Genomic DNA, 22663 nt, shown 5'->3' with positions numbered 1-22663 from the left:
AGTGCTGTAGGGATGATTTATTTTTGTCGACCGACCCAGAAGCTTGCGTCAACCTGGTTCACTTAAAGGGGCACCATCTATCGTCCTTCATTTTCTGGTTTCCTTCTTCCTTTATGAAAGTAAACTGAATATCTACATCATCTGAGGACGCCGTCTAGGGCTTTGGGAGACATTTTTCGCAATTTTCTGACATTATATAGCCCATATGACTAAGTTGTTAATCGAGAGATTAATCAGTCAGTCAGTATTCACCGTCATAGCCGTTGGAAGCAGCCAGACAAATAAATAAAATGCCTGCTTTCCTGCGGCTGTTTATGTGACTTCCCCTTTGTTCTCTGTCATTCTCTGTCTCTCAAAGCCATCATGGTCCAGTGGAGGGTCAAGGACGGGACATGGACCCCTGGCTTTCTTCTCCGAGCGCCAACCCCCCAGAGCCTTCGCCTTTATCACAACAAGACCACGCGCATGTGTGTGTGGGCAGAACGAGTGAGTACATATGTGTGTGTTTGTGTGTGTGTGTACGTGCACGGTCATATAGTGTATGGGAATTAATAGCAACACGGCCTTTCTGTGGCCTCTGCGGCTTCCACCGACCTCGGTCACATGTCATGGAGGTTGTATGGAGCATTTTCGTCATAGAGCTCTTTCATGTTTGACTTTCAGAGCAAGTCCCTGGACGGCAACCCCCGGCATGACCTCTTTCCTCTGACGGTTAAGTGTGTGTGCGTGTGTGTGTGTGTGTATGTGCGTGTGTGTCTCCATGTACTGTCAGATTCAGTCCGTATGAGCGCCATAAAAGCAGCAAAACCTTAAAAGCTTTCTGTCACATGACGTCTGCTGCTCAATTTGCAAGAAATGCAGATTAGAGCAACTGCTCATCTGAGTGTTTTGACTCTGCATCTTCAAAATCTCTCTCTCTCTCTCTCTTTCCTGGCCTGAAATACTCACTGCACGTGTGTGTGTGTGCACGTATATGTGTTTGTGTGTGCAGCAAGTGTGTGCATGCATGCATTAGCTACAGCACATGCAGTCGGTGCAGAGCAGATTAGCAACGGGGCGATCAGAGATGTCTAAACCTGCTTAGGGCGAGGATGAAAATGAGATCATGTCCCAGCAGCCTCGCGGCGGGCTCTCCCATTGGTCTGCTACATTATCCAATCACGTCCCATCTGTCTGCATTGGTGGCGCGATAGTAGCCTCTGCTTGGCATCCGCCCAATTGGCTTTCGGGTCTCAGTGAACATGGAATGGAAATGCGTTCAGCCTTGTGTGTCCTACAAAAAAAAAAAATATTATTTGCTCATGTATAATGTCATTTTCCTTTTATTATGGGTTTTAGATAGTGAAGGGGATGATGAGAGAGAAATAGAAGTGTAGAAACAAAAAGGGTGCATTGGCCAGAAACAATGGATATTACAGGGGCGTTGGCCTCCGAGGCACCCTCAGTTTAGGTTTTTGTCAGTGACTGGGAAGAGGTAGAAAGGATTCAAGAAGGGTTAGGCTGCGTAAAGCAGGATGAAAATATAGAGAAGGAGAAGATGAGGGGTAGATTCTAGAGTGAACACACGGCCTTGATCCGCCTTCATATTTGATGAGCCACCTTACAAGGACCCTTTGCCCCTGGGGCTCCTGATCTCTGTTTGTGTAAGGCCTGCTGATGTCCTAACCTTCCTCCATCCTCATCAGCTCCTCCGCCCTCTTTCGCTTCCCCATCACTTAGCTCCTCCTCTCTCTCTCTCTCTCTCTCTCTCTCTCTCTCTCTCTCTCTCTCTCTCTCTCTCTTTCTCTCTCTCTCTCTCTCTCTCTCTCTCTGTGCCTCATGCTCAGCCAGGCGGCAGCGCGCTAATGCACCATGGCACATTCTGCAGCTCCGAGTCACAATGCGACCAGGCTTTGCGCAGTGACCGCACGGCGACCTCCCTCAGTATCACTGCACACAGGCGCTGTGCCGTACCAGGGACTGTTCAGGGCGAGGATGGAGGTGATGGGTGGGAGTGTGCATGGGGTGGGGGTGGGGGTGGGGGGGTGAAGAAGAAGAAGAAAAAGAGGAAGACGAAGCAGGGTTCTGCCACTGACAGGTATGATCAGATCAAGTGACAGTGAGCTGGATGTAGAAGCGCTGAAGCTCCTCATCAAAAAGACGTTTTTGTGCCACGTGTGAATTGTCAAAGTGTCAAACCAGAGGTGCATATGGCGCACGTGGAGCACGCAACCCGACAAATGCCCCCGTGACCAGATTGTTCTATGAGTCATATATGTGGCGGGTTAGGGCAAATATCTCTGCACCTGTCGACGACCCGACAGCTGAGCCACCAGCGCTGCGGGACATCCAGATTCTCTTTATTAAAGGTGTTACTCCTTCAATAATCGCCAGGCGAGGAAGGGAAGAAGAGGGTCGCTCTGGATATTTCTCTCGCCGCTGCAGGGGTTTCATATCCTTTCTTACCTCTAATCTCCCCTCCCCTTGTCAGGCTGTGCTCCTTCACCCCCGAGGTCCCGACAGACATCCCGCCATCACACCTTCTCATGATCCCAAGCTCTTTTTCCACATCCCACCGACACGTTCCTCTCAATCCTCACAGTTCAGCGGAAAAGACCAGAGGGAGCAAGGGAGAGATAAAAAGACTGAGATAGTGAGAAAAAGGAGAGCGAGGCCTTAAAGGTCAGAGATGGGAAAAGAAACATTATGTTGTATGGCATGGGAGGAGATCGTACAGGCAGACCTGTCCCGTCTGATTTATCTGCGGGTCGAGCTGACTCTCAGAAAGGCTCTCGTTCAACACTGCCGCGTCATCCATGGCTGTGCGCATGGTAACGTGATGCTGCACTCCACTAAACTGTCACAGATGTTGAAATAAAGCAGATGCTTTGGATTTAATGCGGAGATTTGTGAAAGCAAGTTTAGTCCCATAGTGACATGCTGAGCCACCATAACCTACAAGGTCACTATTTTACCTTGACATACAATATCATTAACGAAACGAAAATAAACTAAAACGAAAATAAAAAGTAACCATGGAAAATGAGAGCACTGACGAAATGATCACTGAATTATCTGTGAAATCGTTTCCTCACAAAAGTATCTGTACTGGTGGCAAAGCGGTGGCAAAACAGCTGCACCGGCCACCAAGACATGGAGGCAGTGCACAACATTTAGCTAAATTGGAGCAGTTTGGTAACTGAACACCAGAAAGACGACTGGAACCTAGAATTTAGCTGACGAAATTGTGTGTTGCATGTTTTCAGTTTATATTGATTTAAAATTAACCAAACTTTCTTGTCAGACTGAAACTAAATCATTATCAGCTGCCAAAAATGACACTTTGCTTCCATAAGCAATCTGATGTATTGAGAAATGAAAAATTTAAGAACCCCTGAGGCGCCACCGCTCTGTGAAGGAGCTGCAGCAGCAGAAGAAAACCCGACCGTATGAACCTTCAGCTGTTTGATGACATGAGCATGGACACATCAGAAATGCCCAGTTCGACAAGAACCAGCTGAGAAAACTTAAAGGAACAGTTCACCCACAAATGAAAATTCTGCCATTAAGTACTCAACCCCACTCCGACTGAAAAGCTAGTAGAAGTTTCGTAGTCCACAAAACATTTCTGGAGCTTCACAGCAAAACAGTGCTTCAGTATTCTCTTAAACAACTGAAGTAGATGGGGACTTGTTTTAAAATGTAAAATAAACTGTTGAAAGAAATGGATAAACTAAAATGACATACAAAGCTGTGAAAAGTGGACAACAGACCTCCATCCTCAAATGGAATAACCACAAGCTAAGGAACAAAACAAAACAGACTAGAAATGGTAAGAGCTGCATTTTATTTTCCTTTCCATCAGCCTCTCTTAAAGGGTAAGATGCATCGTGGGTAATGTAGTTCTGGTTCTGCTGATCACATTTCAATCTTTTGTTTTTTTTTAACCACCCATAATGAGCCCAGCAGTGATACAGGACAGCTTTTCAAACCCACTCCCCAAGACCTGTAAACACACTTTAATGTGTGAAAATGGTGGAGTTACCCTTTTTAAATATGGGCCCAGGACGCCCTTTAATCACCCGGAAGCACCTATGACTGCAACATTCACCTGTAGACCCATTTCCATGTAAGAATCATATAAAGAAATTTCTTATAAATTGCTTTAGTGCCTCGGTGACACAGGAGAGGGACTTCTTCTTTTTGCCTCGTGAACTTGTGGACTTCGCCATGACCTCAGAGTTTCCCGGTTCAGCTGCCGTGTGAACTCACACTTTGGTTGTCTGGTTGTGTGTAAAGCTGCAAAGATCAACTGCTTGGCAACACCATTAACAAGGTCAAATTGACGTGTTCTTCATCCTCTTCTGCCGGGAGATCGCTTGGCACTATTAACCCGCACATGAACATAGAGCTTAGGGACGATCTCAAACGCGACCATCGTGACACACGCTACAAACGCTGCATGTGCGTGCGCTCAAATGTATGTCTTCGACACATCGCATGTGATTGCTTCCCCCTTGCCACAGACACCATGACCCTTTCTAACATGGCCGCCTCTCCCCTTCTATCCAGGTCACGGAGCATTGGCTCTACCCGGTTCATCATCAGGCCAGCGCCGCACAAAACCCATTGTTCCCGTGACACGCATCCTGATTGTGCTCAAAAACTGTTGTGTTGGTAGAGATAACACGATACAAAAATGCAAATGCCGCCGGGACAGCGATACCACAACAGCTCGGGGACAGTCAGCCACTTTATAATGTGTGTGGACAAACATGACGCGACAGGAAGTGAAACACACACGCGCGCAGGCCTCGCACACAGTGCAAATGGTGTTTTTCGCCTGAGGTTTTCGTCTATTCTATTAAAGTGCTGGTATTTTGCCCGTTTCGCGAAGCCACCGGGGTGGAATTAGGCCGAAATCAACACAATGAGTGTCGGAGGGGGCTGGAGGGAGATTTGTCTTTCGATCAGACGGAGGGATAGACAGCTGATCTGATGATCTGCCCGCGCGAAAAACTAATTGTTCTGACTTTACTCTCCAGGGACGTACAGCAGCCACAATCACCTAATTACCACCTTAAATAATGGAGCAGCATGCAGCCACGTAACATGAAGAAACATTGAAATTCATTTGGACAGACAAGACTAAAGGGATGTAACCTCATACCCTGTGTACGACATGTTGATCACTGTATTATTGATGCGTCGAGTGTTTTATCAAGCTCGCCTGACACTGAAACAGACCCACCCCAAAAACTTTACATTTCATTATTTAAATCAGAAAACAAGATTACATTTTGATAATAGGGCTCGTTAATTGAGAGTTTATTCCATGTTTTGTCCATGAAACACTGATTTAAATATAAAAGAAAAGAATATATGTTCAGAGTATTTTTTTAAAAAGTAATGTATTCTTACTTGTTAATGTCAGGTAAAAACATAATGTCATTGACATGTTTACTTTCCAGGGAGAAAGACATAATATAGCTTTGTGTTTTTTTTGGCTTGACAGAGAGCTTTTTTGACATTATCAGGCTGATTATGAAAAAGGCATGAAAAAGTTCAAGCAGAGGTTGGAGAAGAATTCCCCTCTCAGGAAAAAAAAAAAAAAAAAGATCCCCAGTGTTGGAGTCAAAATGCTTTTAAAGTTCGAGCTGCACAACAACGAGGACACGGAGTTCAAAACAAACTTTAAAAAGAAAACTCCACGAGCAAAGAACGTAAAGCAGGGGGAATTTAAACGGTCCATCTCCAGGCTGTAAATAGAGACATGAGTGCTCGATTTGACTCAGTTTGCTGCAGTTGAAAGGTTTATTTGTGATTACTAATGTTGCAGTCAAATGTTTACGCCACAAAAGTTTAATAGAGCACTGAAAATAACTCCTGGAATCGACCTCGGCTGTTTTTGTGTGATTTCACAGTCACGGTGATAGTATACTTAAAGGTGTGTTACGTAACATTTCTGCATTAAAATGTCAACTGGAGAGACTTGAAGGCAAATAGGAGCCCTGTGTTGAGTAGGCGATAAATGTTATAATATACGGGGAAAAGTCGAAAGAGCGCCTCACTACGTTTGCCCACTGGAACCCTAGACTGCACTTTATCCTGTTTTGTCCACCATAGTGTCATCCAGAAGGGCCTTTCTGCAGCATTTTTCAACAACAAAATTGATTGAATCTAATATTTACTCACCTTTTAGCTCTGTTTTGGTCTCCTCCCTCTCCTGTGTGACTGATAAATGCTTCCCCTTGTACGACAGCTCTCCACTAAAAAAAATGTTGTCTGTCACTTGGTGCTTGTCAGAGTGGTGTAAAATGGAAAATGAGAGTTTTTCGCTGTTAAGGTGACGGGAAAAAAAAAAAAATCAAGATGTGGGAAACAAAACCAAAACAAAACAATGAGCTTAAAAACACAAAAGTGCTTCTTGGAGATGAGGGGAACTGCTTGTTTACGACCTTATGTAACCGAATTACATTATTTGGTATACAAAACTCTGGTAAAGTTACAGAGCAGAAGATGTAATTAGATTACAGATATGTTCAGTAAAAAAGGTGATAACTATTTTAAAATGTAGAATGATGTACGTGAATGATAAACATCTTTATTTGCATATATTTGGTGATAAAGTAATCCAAAAGTAACGGAAAGTCATCAAGTAACATTTTTTTAATATTGCCTTATATGGATTATGTTACTGATTCCATTTGTTTTAACTGTATCCGTATCTGTAGCTAACTGTATCAGAATACTTTGCTAAAGTAAGCTGGTCTACGACACCTTTCAGATAACACAACCGCCCCGTTGTTTGAATAAGAATATAAGTAAAAGCAGAACTCCAGACTCCATTGATACTTTCCCAGGTTCTCATTTGTTATGTCCACCTCCATACATCCTATAAGTCCGTGAGTGTTTGTCGGCTATGTGTGTGTGTGTGTGTGTGTGTGATCCTCACCTCCCCTGGCATCGCCCCGCAGTGCCGACACTAAGGTCTGCCACCCTTCCCGTCCAGCTCCTCTTACCAGGGGTCGCGACACCGGCAGGGCGCGGAGCAGCGGATTTTGATCCCCTCTGGCATGTTTGGGCTCCCTCTGCATTTCCAGTCAGGCCTGCATGCAGACACCCACTGTGCTGTGTGTGTTATGCTCTTACAGCTCGTGCGTGTGTGTGTGTGTGAGTACTTGTGTCTATGACGATGCCAGATGTGTTTTCTTTTTAACACATCTGTTGTCTCGCAATTACTGTATATACATTGGGATCAGTTGCAAAGCATGTGGTGTGAGGCCATATGGCTCAGATACTCTGTCACATACTGTTTATCACCACGTGTGTGTGTGTGTGTGTGTGTTATATTTAATGCACACCCTTACGCGGTCGTATTTAATCGTATCTGAAAACGTGCGGATGCTTTTCATGCGTACACATCTGTCTGTCTTCATCGAGCTTGTAGGTTTAATATGTGTTCGAACGCCCTCGGGGGGGAAAGAAGACGTGACCCATAAAGCCAGGTCGTGAGCATGCTCGGTGTTGCCCCCCCCCCCGAATCGGGTGAGGGTATCTGCAGATGCTTGACCCAGGGTCGCCCTCACAATTGTGATCGAAGTGTGAAAAAGAAGTCTGGGGCATGAGAAATCAGGGTTCAATCACACTCCGGGCCCGGAGTCTGGCTCCTTGGCTTCTCAGGTGTCCTCTCACCTCAGATAAAGCTGATGCGCGGAGGAGAGAAGAGATTTGAAAGGATGCTGAGAGGCTGTTTTTCATGAAGGCAAAGGACAAAGAGAGGGTGTGAAAGGGTGCCATTGTTCTCTCTCTCTCTCTCTCTCTCTCTCTCTCTCTCTCTCTCTCTCTCTCTCTCTCTCTCTCTCTCTCTCTCTCTCTCTCTCTCTCTCTCTCTCTCTCTCTCTCTCTCTCTCTCCCCTCGATCATCCCACAGAGTTTTAAAGGAGATGTCAAAAATTCCCCTGGAGACATTCAGAGGTACGGCAGGCCACATCTCCGCAGATGCAGAAATGAGTACATACATGAAAATGTACATTCAGGGTCTCAGTGTGAGTCATGGTGGATGGTGCAAAAGAAGAAAAATGACCAAAATAGTTTTATTTTCCAGTGTGGATCCAGATAAATGGACTGACCCAGGAATTTCTTTTATATCTTTTTCTTCAATCTAAACGGATATTAAAGCGTCTGATATCTGTGAGTGATTGCAAAAGGGGGCTGCTGGGCCTTGGCGGAGGTATGCGCTCCACTGGGTGCCATTGTAGTTTTTGAAATGTACCACAATTGGCAAAAAGAAAAAAGTCTAACCTATCAATACATATATTACATGTTTGTGTTTGTGTAGCCTTAAAGTACTTGCTGCCCTTTGAATGCCCCGCAAGTCGAGTGGTGGGAGGTGAAAGCTTGAAGGCGCTCGCTGAGAACGATTTCTTACCTCCTATTCATCTGACTTCTTGTATAATGTTTGGAAATATTTGCTCTTGAGGTTTCTTTAGAGAGATGTTTTGCAGCTTTGAGCATCACCAACTGCACAAATAGTAAATTCCGCTCATATCTTCAGACCTGTTTTTGTTTTTTCCGTCATTAGATTGTTTGCAACATAGGAAAGCAGAAAAAAAATCATTTATTACACACGATATTACACTTTATTCTTAACAACTCCCTTTAATTTTTGCTTTTTCGCTCGTGACTCATTTTCAGGCGCCTGAAAATGAATCGGATCAAACGGCGGAAGAAAAAAACTCTTGGACATGGTCACAATGCATGGACATATTCAACTCATGATCACAGGCAACACTAGGAGTTATTTATGTTATTATAAGCTATCATTAAACATTTGCAATCACGAAGTGCATGAAGAGAAGTGGACAGAATCTCTTAAGAGTTGCCATTTTCCAATCAATAGCAGCTCTATTTGCACACATGAGGATAATCTGTTTATCCACTCTGGTTGTTTGTGGTGTTCATCCTCCTCGTGGTCTACCTGCCCCCCCCTCCAGGTGCCTCCACCCTCCAACAGCTGCTGAGAAGCTGCACGCTTTTATATCACTGCGTCGGTGCTCTCAGGCAGTGACGGGGAAATGACACCTCACCTCACCCACACAGCCGACAACACAGGCTTTTAAAAAACCTCCCCGCTCCTTCCCTCAGCACTGTCCTCGCCAACATTACACCGGCAGCCTAAGAGCAGCGCTCCCTGCTCCGCTCTGACCTAATGGGCTGTGAAGCAGCGAGGGGAGGGAGGGAGGGGAGGCCGAATATCTCTCACCTTTATCTGCCTTTTCCCTCCTCTGCATGTCTGCCTTTCCCTATTTTTGGTTTGATTTTTGTACTTTGTGGTCTGAATGCAGTGAATGTTTAGTCCCTCCCTCCAGCTAAGATGTGGCTTCACCCCCGCTGCAGTATTTTTTGGCGCTGAATTTTAAGGTCTGGGTACAGAACCTGGAAACCGAGTCCAGGTTTTGAAGGCCACATCCTCCCTGACAGTTTTCGCGCGGAAGGGGGGGGGCAAAAAAAGTTTGAAAGGTTCAGTTTTAATATCTGGGTTTTGCTGTGCTGCAGGCTGTTTCATTCAAATACGATATACAAACACACACGGACAGGCACTGGAGTTACGGTTAATGTCTGCAGCTCAGATACTCATGGTGGGAGGGAGCTGTGAGAGAGAAGGAAACCCGGAGTAAAGAATGAAACTAGGAAATGTTATTCTAACCCTACCGGTGATGTTGGCCTCATCAGCTACAGCTGCAGTTTAATCTGCAACTCCTTCTGCTGAGTTAAAAGGGACAGTTCAACCCGAAAATCACCTGTAGTGCTCCTTATCTATCTAGATTGCTTTGGTGTGTGTTGCAGAATTTTGGAGGTATCAGCTGTAGAGATATGCGATCACGACTTGTCTTGATATCACCGCGTCACAGCTTTGCGATTCACGGATAATGGCCGAAAAAAACAAACAAAAAAACCCCCCAAAACACCCACATGGGAGAAGTAACCCTCACAAACACGTTTATCATCGTAAAAGTGTCTGCTTTGACACAAGTGATTTTGTTCCCTTTAACAGCGAAAGAAAACTAATAAAAGAAGCTATTAAATGAACTAAATGTGAAAATGATAAGCAAACAGTATAACAGTGTCTTCAAACCCAAAATCAATCCCTGTCCCCTGAGCGAGAGCGCTGTACTCAGCTCGTTCAGCCATGACAGATTGCTCCAGGAGGGGATTTTGACACTTTCTCAGAAGTTTAAAATGACGGTCCTGGAGCAACAATAATTCTGATGTTCCAGGAACAACACCAACATGTCAGTGTCAGGCACACTGTTTTTTTGATAAGCCGTAAAAAAGACTCGCAGACAGTCGACCAGGAAAGCTTGATTTGCCACTTTGCTGTTTTCTTTTGTGCACTGGTTATCAGGACTTTTTTTTAAAAGAAGACTCATAAAGCACAGAACAGGTTTGCGTCTCTTCCTCCCCCAATGATCCACACGCTGATGATAAGCTGTTTTGATCCCGATCGTGACTCTTTGTTTAACCTTAAATTGTCCTCTCGACCTGGCCTTTAAAAGGTGATTTTAACCCAGTACACGTCATGCAGCTTCGGATTACTCATAACCCACTCCTGGCATCTGACCTAAACCAGTCCACTCTGGTGCTGGATGATGGGCTGTGTGTGAGTCAGAAATAGAAGCTTTATGACAGCTGTGCATCACTGTCATGGGCTTGAGGAGTCCACCTTTCACAACCTGAATCCATAAAGTGTGGCGCGGGAGCAGGGAGAAGCCCATTTTAGAATCCGTAAAATCAAGCTGCATTTACAAAAAAAACTCCCCCTCCCTCCCCCTTCTGTGTGGTTTTTCAGCTGGCTAGGCAGAGTGGCAAAGATAGCATCATTAGACTACTCAGCTCAGCCGAAGACATCACGAAAGAGATCTCATGATGGATGATAGTGGGACTGAAAGCTCAGGCCCTGGAACGTTTGCCCGCAGGACACGAAACAGCAGCGCCTCAGGAGCCGAGCCAGCTCAGTGGTCAGAGTTCGAGGACGATGGCCCCTGGCCGAAGGTGCCCCCCCTCACCCCCACCCCCAACCCCCCCCCCGCACATTGGCCTGTTTTGTGAGACATCTTCGGGCTAAAACGACCTGACAGGGTTTGATGCATTTGCTGCCTGGCACATAAGCGATCTGAAAAACGCAGAGCTATTTTTGCTGATGTTAATTTGCTCCGTGTTAGGGCCTCGGTTCACAGCGCGGTCAGCCTTCCCTGATACTATATTCCCGTTTGTTTCAGTAAAGGTTCTCCCGTCACATCGCATTTAGGTCGAGATGCCTGTGAACTGTGAATGCACTGCGCGCGGGGACTTGGCCATGCCGAGCTCTCTGGGTCCTAGAGTCTGTCGGGTTCAGGTTGAGGGACCTCTTAATAATTTCTAAGGTTTCCTGTGTGATGAGGCTGCTGAATGAAGAGTAGAAATAAAAAAAAGGCACCAAAAAAAAAAAAAAGCTTTAATTTCTCTCTTCCTTGCGTGCATATGGGGACACATTTAAAGCAATCATCTTTTGAAATTCCACTTGATTTAATAGCCTCTGAAAAAGCTTTAAATCTTTTAGCAATTGATAAAATATTAACAAACTGTAGCATGCAATGAAATACGTTAATTAGAATAATTTGATCTGCTCTGCTACTGGATGGGCAAAATAAATCAGTATTTATGAATATAAGGTATTTTTTTTAAATGCAATTTTTGAAAATGTAGCAATAGCACTAAACATCTGAAAAAATAGGTTTTATTAAATGTATTTTTTCAGATTAAAAAGATCACACAGAATTGTAATATATCTTAATGAATGACTGTATTTGTAAGAGTAAAAGGTACCTGGTTTGTGCAGCAGCAGCAGCAGCAGCCTGGCTGTGTGTCCTCTAAGAAAAGGCAGCAGTGTGTCCTGTCTTTATACCAAATCCCTCCTCAGTGGGCAAGCTGATCCCTCCGTTCTCCTTCTTGTTAACTCTGATTTCATGAATAATTCATCGCACAATCAGAACCGCAAATGAGCGCGCTAATTGGCGCCTTTTTTATTATCATCATCATCATTATTATTGTTATTATTCCCATCTCGGGGTGCGTTCGATTAAACATGAAATTAAATTAATGTGGTGCTGGGAGAAATATTTTTCTAATAGCCCTGCATTAACCCTCTTGTTAATTTGAAAACAGATTCAGGGAAATTAATTTTAAATATGAACGCAGTTTGTGAGGGGAAGAAAAAAAAAACCTAATTTAAGTATTAATTTGTGTAATGGCTCAATTTGTTGCCAGTGGAGATATGGTAATATTTCTTTTCATACTAGTTGAGAGGAGAAGATGTTTACCAGAGGTTGGAATACAACATAATTAAAACCAAACACAAATTCTAATCATGCAGGTTTTTATGTGTGAAGCCATTTTTTTTCCACAATTGTCACATCAGACTTGTAGCAGAGTTGTTATTTTATCCTCTCTGTAGCACTTTTTAGATGTAAGTTCCAGTGATTATTTCTTAATAAAATTCATGGTCCAGTGGTATGTGCACAACACAAGCCCTTACAGCTGTGTTAGTGTGTGTGTGTGTGTGTGTGTGTGTGTGTGTGTCCCTTTAAAACAGCCAGAAGGTGAGTGTGTGCCTCACAGTGAAGCGGTTAAACGGAGGTTAACACGTGTTGAGGCGGAATACAAACATAATTAGGTCGCGTTAAATTCATGACCTAGTAAATATATTTCCTAAACGTACTTCCCCCTGCTTGGAGAGAGGAATTGGTGCGCGAGGTCTGAATGGAGGCCAAGGTTGTGTCGAAAATAAAAAATGCACTTGGAGGTGACATTTAAAATTGATGCAACAAGCACACTTTTCTACATCATGCTAAAGGCCCGCTGGTTTACTACCTTCTCCCTCCGCACGCACAGGTGAGCGACACGCCGGCTGCATGAATCTCTCAGTATGTTACAGGTATGCGACGAGTCCCTTATGTTTCATTAATGCTGCCAAGATTTTTTTGCGATGAATAAGTAAATGGTCGTGTGCTGCGGTCACATCGTCTGAATGCACATTTAAAAAGTTATTAGATATCATACAGAGCTCGTCTGGTGTTCCATGTGCGGCTCAGTGATGTAAACTCAAAGGGCCGCCTGCTTTTGTAGCTTTGAAACTACAGCAATTCGTTAGCAGTTTACTATACGAGGTGTCAAATCTCTCCACAAAGTATCCTAGAGCAGAATTGTCTAGAGGATATTCTATAGAGTCTATTCTCTTGGAGAGTAGTTGAAAGTCTCTGGAGTATCTTCGAATAGAGCTGCCTGGAATTCTAGAATAATTAAAGAGTAATCTAAAATCCAAATGTCCAAAATTCAAAAGGATAGTAATATAATGTCCTACAGTAGATTTTTCATTCTCTGGACTATCCCGAAATAGAACTGTCTGTGGTTGTAGAGTATTCCTTTGTATTCTAGAATATTGTGGAAGTTCTTGGAGTAACGTACAAGAGAATCCCTCTATTGAAGACACAGTAGAATTCAACAATAGTTATTGACTATGATAATTAACTATTCAATTATCTGGAGAGTTTTCAAGTGTTAAATTGTTTATTGAAGAACAGAACTGAATGTGTGATTCTACACTAGAGTATTCTAAGGTAAAATAGTTCCGTTGTAGTGAGCATTCTGGAATAAAATAAAAGTTAAATCTCCAGAATCTCCACTTTATTCCTATGAACTTTGATACATTACACACATTTTATGCACGACTACCGTCACTTAACCCAGAACTGTTGCTTTCCATGCATGCTGACATGACGCGAATCCTCTTTCTGAGATGTATTGTTACTGTGAATCATTCATCCAGTAAAGACCGAAGTAAACAACTTCATCATGTGAACACCGACGCAATCGCTTCAGTTTTTATGTTACATTGTCACACATGCTAGGTCTGGTGAGCGCCGGAAGTATTGACCATAATTGTTTCCCCATATAGTATCATCCAGTCTTCTGAGTATTTTATAATAGAACTCTAGAATTGTATGAGTATACTGGAATGGTATTGTTTACTCTTCAGTTTGTTGTACAATGGAATTCCTCTATTCTAGTAGAATACTCTGGAAAACATACTTAAGTAAAATTGCTATAAATATGAAATGTTCAAACGTCCAGCCTATCCACCTCCAGATTTTTAGCTTCTAGAGTATAAATAGAACCTCTGTGATGAATCAGTTATATTCTAAAGTGTCTTCACAGTACAACCAGATTCACTAAACACATCTTTTGAGCTTTGGCTTATACGAGCACCCTGAATCTATCGGTCTGTGTTGCCGTGGTTCTTTTGACGTACGGTGCTGCACATCAGTCCGAGGCCACCTCCGGATGACCCTTTCCCTCAGGAACAGGTGAATAAGATGTGCTCCAATGTGCTGGAAAAACGCTGGTAATAGTCCGGGCCCGTGAGAGGATTGAGGTCCGAGACCCGCAGTGCTCCTGAGCAGCGCTCGTCACCGCCCTCCAGTTTGCGTCAAAACACATTAAAATGCACCTGCAGCAACAGAATAAAACTCTCGCTTTCTTTCACCCTCTCCCTCTTTTCCCCCCTCTCTCCATCGTCAAGCAACCGCGGCGGCGGCAGCAGCAGCAGCAGCCAGTTGCCATGGCAACAGAAGCAGATGTTGAGGGGCTTCTCCTGTGTGATGGGATGTGAACTATTGACCTCGGCCTTTGAAAAAAGAGAAATAGCAGTAATGGATATGGATTTATGAGTGTATGGGCTGCAGCTACGTTGCCTCTAACGCAGCTTGGCACACCATATGCCACTGTATGCATTTTTTATGACGCGGGCCTACTTACTTGCAGAGGTTGAGCAATTTACTTTGCTCACAGGCTCTGGGGCTTTGGGGCAGCACTCACACATACTGTATGTTGAAACTATAGAGCATAAACTGTATTTAAAAGGGATGATACGGGAAGCTTTTCATGAGCAACAGGTTCTACAACCAAGACAAATCTTAGTCCAGACAAGGATTAAAAGTAATTTAAGTGGATCAAAAGGAATATTCTGCGGCTCGGGATTATTAATGACTGGCCCAACCCTCTGTGACTCACACAAACAGCTGAACCAGCTGTAGACCTAATCTGACAGACTAGGATGCATGTATGCATTATTGTCTCCAGGCACAGAGTGAGTCACAGCACCACTACAGTAACCACAAGGGCCCACTTCTGCATTCTGTCCACAGGCTACAGCATGCAGGCTGCAGGCTCCGATGCTTTACATGCACAGAGACACATTTGACCGGCGATTCTTGCATGACTGTCTCTTATTGTTTAGCGCTGTTTCTGCAGCAGAAGAACTTCTGTAGTCTGTTATGTAGGACTTGATGGAGCCCAGAATCCGTCAGAAGTATTGTTGAAACTGGCCTCAGGCTGCACAGAAGGAATAAACATTTGATTTAAAGAACACTAATTAAGATTTTGTTTACTCTTGCCAAAATGGTCTATTAATGTTGACTTACAAATTGGCTGCATAAATTTTATTGGTTATCCACAGAGAGTAAGAGAAGGAAGAGATGCTCAAATCACACAAGACAAAGAAATACAGTTAGAGCATTAAAATGATGTTGCACGTACTTTCTCATCGAAGAGCTCAACATGTATCTAATGGAGGGAATTGTGTCTCTACTTTGTGGCCATTTAATAGCAGTAAAAAAGAAAAAAAACTTGTCGGTTCATTGATCCGTCTCGGTGCGTGGCTTTTTGTCACAACAAGGAGAAACACTTTGTCTCAGCGAGCCGAGAGTAAACCCACCATTACGCCAACCATTCATTTGAAGCCTCAGGATTGGTATTACGGTCGTCGCTATCTCAGTTTTTGGAGCCAGAAGTGGACAGGAGGGGGGGAAACTGGGGAGAATATCCTGATTGGATCTGACTGAGAGCTCAAGGTAGGCACATCCTGTAGCATATCTTTGCCTATTTTACTCTAAATAAGACCAGAATGTACTAAATAAACATCTAGCTGTGGGGAAGGATGCATTAAACTAATGATTGAGACCATAAACTCATCAGGAAACCATTTAGAGAGGTAATAAATCAAGTGAGAAGTAGGTTTAGTTTTTCATAAGCTTACATACAATCAGATGTCTTTTTGAAACCAGTAAGGAAGTCCCCGGCTGGCCAGTATTGACAATGCAGTTTTAAAGCGCCTCTGCATTGGCTTCACTTTCAGAAGGGTGCAGACGAAAAGGTGAGGGGTTCTCAGGACGCCTGTCATTATCAGCTCAGCTCCCTTGGAACCAGAACCGAGGTGATACCAAAACATTTGAAAAAGCACAACAGTTTGAGTACAAAGTGACCCATGAATTGTACATTTTCTACAACATAATGAGGGGATCAAAAGAGTAATAGAAACAAGCAAACATTAAATGAATAATGAGCCCCCTGATGAAGTCTAAGGTCACTGTTTTGCCCACAGAACAGTTTTGGTTCTACTTGGAAGACCTTAAGTCATGAACATGGCCCCCTTTTCTCCTGTCAGAAAAGCCTCCTGGTGTTTCAGGAATAAAGAGAACTGATGTCGTACTCTGCTGATTTGCAAGAAGAATGAGATCAGGTGACCTCTGAGGCCATCGAAGCCATAACTGACCAACCTGACTTAACTGTATGATAATCCTGGTCTTCGTGTGTTTGTGTGTGTTTGTGTGTGCTTCAGGTGTTGCGACACGGCAACGGTTGTGGCTGTGGTAGGTCCTCGTGGCTTTGGATTCGAAATTGCGTCCAGTAGCTCATAGTGCACTGCTTTGATACTGAGACACGGAGGTGTTGAGGCACCGCTGTGGTTAAGCTGGACCAAAAAAAATACTCAGCATTATAATATCTTCATCTTTATATGACCGGCCAGACAGTTCTGTCCCTTTCTGCCAGATCAATACGATTATTTCAACATTTTACTTGTTTGTTTTTTTCTTGTTTGACCCTTTTTTGTGGCTTTATTAGATTGGACAGTTGAGAGATGACAGGATTTGGGATAAGTGAGGGGGAATGATGTGCTGTAGATGACCAAAGTTCAGGTTTGAACCCTCTGCAGTGCTGCTGCAGTGAGGACACAGCCTCTGTATTTTTTCTGGAAATGTTTGCCAGTTAGCTTGAAACAAGAAGAAATAAAGGTTGCAGCAGGTTTTTTGGTTGTTTTAAATAAGACTTTCAGATTTCAATAATTACCAAAATTACCTGAAAAGATGGAGAATTTGCAGTGTCAGCCTCTTTCTTTCTTTCTTTCTTTCTTTCTTTCTTTCTTTCTTCTTTTCCTCATTCCTTTCCTTCCTTCATGCTGTCCTTCCTTCTTTCCTTCTTTCTTTCTGACTTTTTGTCCTTCCTTCCACAATCCTTTTTTCCTTACTTGTTTCTTTCCTGCATTCCTTCTTTTCTTCCTTCTCCCTTTCTACCTTCCTTCTCTCTTGGTTCTTTCCTTCCTTCCACCATCCTTTTCTCCTTTGTTCTTTCTTTTCTTCCTTGATGCCGTCCTTCCTTCTTTCTTTCTTCCATTCCTTCTACCATCCTTCTTTCCTTTCTTGTTTCTTTCCTGCATTCCCTCTTTTCTTCCTTCTTCCTTTCTACCTTCCTTCTCTCTTTTTCCTTTCCCTTCCTTCCTTACTTCCTTCCTTCATTTACTTTGTTCCCTCCTTCCGTCCTTCTTTACCTCCCTCATTCCTTTCTTCCTTGCCGCTTTCTCTACTTGTTGTGTAATTGAATTTTCAAAAGTCAGTGAAAGGCCTCTTTTTATAGCCAACAATGGGCCCAGCACAGCCCTGAAGTCGCCTACCATATGGTGTTCTGGTTATTTTGGCCACCCCTATAGCATGTATTTATATCACACAGCCTGCAGGTTGCACACATCACCTTTCAAACACTCATACACACACTTGACCCAAGCAGAAGAATAATAGTCCTCCCAAGATTGACTTCATTATACAGACACGGTTAATCTTTAATCTGCTCCTCACCCCCACCCAGAGCTGTGACTCCCGCTCTCCACCGGCACATCAAACTTTCATGAGGGTAATTGAGATAAACCCGAAATGGAATAACCGCTCCTTCTGCATAATCCCAGAGGAAAGGTGAAAGAAAACGTTTTCAAGGTGTTGCGAGGTGCCAGACGGCTCGCTGAATGAGCTTTTACACCCAAATGTATCGCCATTGAGCAGTACGGAGTGGAAGTGTTTTCCAATAGAATATTCTACGGGTGCCTGAGGGACCCACTGTGAGTGTGTGAGTGTGTGTGTGTGTGTGCGTGTGTGTGTGTGTGTGTGTGTTGTGTTAATGTATGTTTCCTTTGGACTTTTTGTACTAAACCAATGCTGAAATTGTTCTTTGTCCGTCAAGAGATTAAGTAAGTAAGCAGTACAGATGAGGTAAAAAAATAAAAATAAAAAATTGTCTTGTTCTTCAGAGCGATCTAATTTGTGCATGTTTGTGTGTGTGTGTGTGTGTGTGTGTGTGTGTGTGTGTGTGTGTGTGCCTAAACGGTTTGAACAGCCATGTAATTCCCTGCTAGTCAGTCATACAAATCTTTTTTTCTCAGTCTTATATAATGTAGCTCAGATCAGGTGAATGGGTCATTCAAGGATCTGCTGGATTAGGCACCCTGTGTGTTTCATATATGTGTGTGTGTGTGTGTGTGTGTGTGTGTGTGTGTGTCGGTACACAGGGCGAGACAGTAAAAAGGAGCAGAGAAGAAGAAAAAAAACTCGGAGAAAACATCCCAGCATGATTTACGTAAATACATCGAAATACACATCACCCAAGGGTGTACATTCATGCATTCATGTATGTGTACAGTGTATGCGTCCATGTGCATTAAATAATAAGCATAACGGGGTGTACAGTAGTGTACAGATGGGACTCTGTGTTCACCACTAGGTTGCGCTCATCCTCTCTGAACTTCTGACCCCGCCGCTAGGCATTCAGACAACATCACATCTGTTATTACGTGATCTCGCTTTGATTAATTAGGTGGATATGGCGGTACACGCTGACTCTATGGATCTACAAATGAGGGCAAAACCCATGCAGGACGATTCAAGAGGCAAAGCAAACACAAAGCGTGAAGTGATGCACACTGACACACTATGAAACGGAGGAGAAAGAGTGAAAAGGGAGACTCATGAACGTGGGTGGAGGAGGAAGAGAGGAGCTGACAGGACTGGTCATAGATGCAAATGTTTCGCTTGATGCAGTTGGACAGTCAAAGGCATGTTGCTCTGACTGGATTAAAATAGGCAGAAGCTTTCTGTCTCCCACAGCTGACCCCAGATCTGTTCATTCATCTCGCACTGTGCAGCATCAATCTTTTACCCTTCTATCCCCTCCCACCATGGATGGATTACTGAATGGCCTAACTGGCTTGTGTTTGAAGTAAATGAAAGTCGGTTACATGACCTCTGAGAGACACAAACAGACTGCAGAGAGATACAAAACCACAACAAATAGATGGATAATAACTACAGAGAGATACAAAACAACAAAGAGATGCTAAATGACTACAGAGTGTAACAAAACGACAACAAAAGGATGCAAAAAGTTTGATACAAAACCCCAAAGAAACTCAAAGCATCTTCAAAGAGGTGCAAAATGACCACAAAGAAGCACACAACTACAACTACAGAGATGCGAAACAACAGCAAAGCGATGCAAAACAACTACAGAGATACAAAACAACAACAAAGAGATGTAAAACGAGTACAACGTGATGCAAAACAACTATGAGAAGATGCAAAACATCAAAAGAGAGACGACAAAGGAATGCAAAAAATACAAGCAGACGTTAAACAACAACAAAGAGACACAAAATCACAAATAAACCTGAAGCGACTTCCAAGAGACGCAACGTGACAACAGAGAAACAAAACCGCAAAGAGACACAAAATGTCCAGAGTGATACACAAACTGTGGTCAAAGACAGAAAGTTGAAGACAGAATGAACATTTTTATCCAAGGCTGGAGGGATTAATTTGTTTTGGTGCAGCGCAACAAAGAGGGAGGGAAAATCTGTGGTGTCTGCAAGCTGGAACCCTAGATAAGTAAAACAAGGCCTCTATAGTCAGACAGAATTTAAAGGTCCAAAAACTTACACACCTGCAGCAGAGGGAAAAACAGAATTTTAAAAGAATAATACAACCTTGGCGCTCCAATTGGTATTTTCCCCTGCCAGGCAGAAGTCACATCTTCGATTTCCCCTTTCCCTCTTCTCCCCTCTTGGTTGCATCTGAACAGTCTTCTTCCTCCCGCTGCTCTCTTTTTTTTCTTTTTTTTCCCCCCTCCCGTTCTTCAGCCTTCGGCCGCATGCCACCATGAGCTGATCAGAGGGCGCTCACTTGTGACCAGAAAAATGCTCATCATCCCCTCCTCTTGCATCCTGACCTCCAGCTGAACTCGCCTCGCAGCTCGGCGGAGGCCACAGAGGCAGAGAAGCGAAATGTCAAAGACGTGGTGAAAAAAAAACAAAAAAGCGGCAGGTTCGACTTTTTTTTTTTTTTTTTTTTAACATCTTTTGCAGGACTGCTGTACTTTTTCCAATATCTTGAACTCGTCGGACTTCGGGACACAAAAACGTGTTTTTCAGCATTTACGATGTAATTTCCCTTATTACATATACATCCTCTGCATCAAGGCTCATCAGGACATTCCCCTGCATCAAATGTCCAGCTGGCGTTTAGGCCAGCTCGTCTCACTCCGAGTGCAACTAAAATTATTTGTAGGACGTTCCGGGTGAGAGGTTCTGCCTTTTGCGCACAAAGAAATACAATATTTTATTCATGCTGCAAGATGCACAGCATGTCGCTTTCATTGTCAGTTGCCCTCGTCCGATATCGCTCTGAATAAATAAAATCTATATGTGTGTATTTTATTACAGCGAGTGGAAAAAGCGGCCTGGAAAATGATTCTCTGGAGCAGAAGATCTGTAATATCCGATACAGTGAGCCTGCTGTAGATACAGAGTTAAATGTGGTGTATGAAATTGCTTATTGTCATTTAAAATGTAGAAAATGGAGTCCCATTTCATCGGATACATCGCCTTAAAATATCCTAAAATATCTTTCATCATCTGCACGTCAAATAGGTGACAAAAAGATTCAACTGCAGCGACTTCTGAATTCAACCAGCAGTTTTCATCATCTTTTAAATGCAAGCTCGAGTACTCATTTCACTCCGCTCATTTAGCTTCTTTACTGTGTGCCATGCTGGATATGAATACAGGGAGTTTGATTCGCAATGCGCTCTGACAGCTGCTTTGCACGGCTCTCCGTCAGCCAATCGTCTCCACCGCCGCCAGCCCCTCAGCCAATGGGGCGGCACGGGGCCCTCGGGGGGGTGTGTCTCATTAGCTAGATTCCAGGACCTGGCTCTGGCCCACTGGACGCACTCAGCCGGAAAGGATGCAGTCCAGAGGGGGATTCATCATCTGCAGCATCGTCTCCTCTTCCTCCGTCTCTCTCTGCTCCCTCTTCAGGAATCGAGAGGGCGGCGGAGGCGAGAAAGTGAAACACACACAAAAAAGGAACACAAAACTAAGACTGAAAAAGGCAACTGATCTTTTTTTTTTATTAGCTGTGGTTGAAAACTTTCATTTCCTCATTCCCTGCAGGAATATAATGTGCTCTTTTTCGGGTCCACCCTCATGCTCCCAGTTGTGCTTTTCGGCGGAAGACTTGATCAGTATTTTTTTTTTAACCTCAGAATGGATGTGTGTGTTTGTAATGAACCCCCCCACCCAGCTATTCACATCCACAATTAAAGAAATCAAACAGTCTCTCAAGATCAGCTGAGGTTTTTGTTCTCACAGACGCCTACCCAACTCTTCTCCCCAGCAGGAACATTTTGTACTTTGCGCAACAACTATTTTGGGTACTGACTAGAGAGGGCCCGTGTGGGATCATGGGTGGTTTATGTAACTGGTCTGACTGGGGCTATCTCATTCTGTGAAAGGCTAACGTTATCTAAACGTACACTACGGGAGGTAGACGGGAGAGAGAGGGGAGCAGAGGAGGGGGCAGATCTGGAACTCCTCATGGTCCATCAGATTCAATATGAATCCTCGCCCTCGGCGGACCGGCGCTGACCTTTCCACCCTCGATCATGCAGATATTTACCTGTCCACCATGCGGGACACCACCTTGGCCTTTGCCAGCATCTACTTAAGATGAAGCATCAGCTAGAAAAGGAATGAATAAAGTCAATAACCCCCCCCCCCAAAAAAAAAATCGGAGCTTTGGATAAAATGTACAGAGGAAAAAAAAAAGGGCCGCTTTCTTCTAAATGTCAAAAATTAATGGTAAATGTACACACTGTGTTGCAGAGATGTCTACTTAAGTTAGCACGCTAACCAGCTAGCCCTGGCCTGTCCTGAGTCCACACCACTAAGTGACTGCAGCTACGGTGTGTAGCAGTTAGTGGTTAGTCTGGTGATGTGCTGCCCCCTGTTTGTTTGGAGTATAAATTTGAAATTACATATTGCACTTTATGTTCATATTCTGTTTGTTTAGAAGAACGCTGCTGACTACAAAACCTCGCCTGACTTTTTCATTGACACTGGAGTTTCTCCGTCAGTGTCTTATACACCTGCGATAAATGGGCCCCAACAAAAAAGGGATTCACGTAGTTTAAGGGAAAATTGAGAGAG

The 22663-nt window shown here is 43.7% G+C and overlaps 1 protein-coding gene across 2 annotated transcripts in view; it reads left to right on the top strand.

Annotated features, from left to right (window-relative positions):
• The window catches only part of f13a1b (coagulation factor XIII, A1 polypeptide b), a 55749-nt gene that overhangs the window by 1920 nt on the left and 31166 nt on the right, over positions 1-22663 (top strand). For both annotated transcript variants that reach the window (XM_037112393.1, XM_037112391.1), the window contains exon 2: positions 359-486. The gene's annotated coding sequence lies outside the window, so the exon portion shown is untranslated. The remainder of the gene's footprint in view (positions 1-358; positions 487-22663) is intronic.

The sequence above is a fragment of the Acanthopagrus latus genome, chromosome 10 (genome assembly GCF_904848185.1).
Source record: "Acanthopagrus latus isolate v.2019 chromosome 10, fAcaLat1.1, whole genome shotgun sequence".
Lineage (NCBI taxonomy): Eukaryota > Metazoa > Chordata > Actinopteri > Spariformes > Sparidae > Acanthopagrus > Acanthopagrus latus.
Note: the sequence above shows the minus strand (reverse complement) of the source record. Positions and strands in the feature narration are given on the sequence as shown.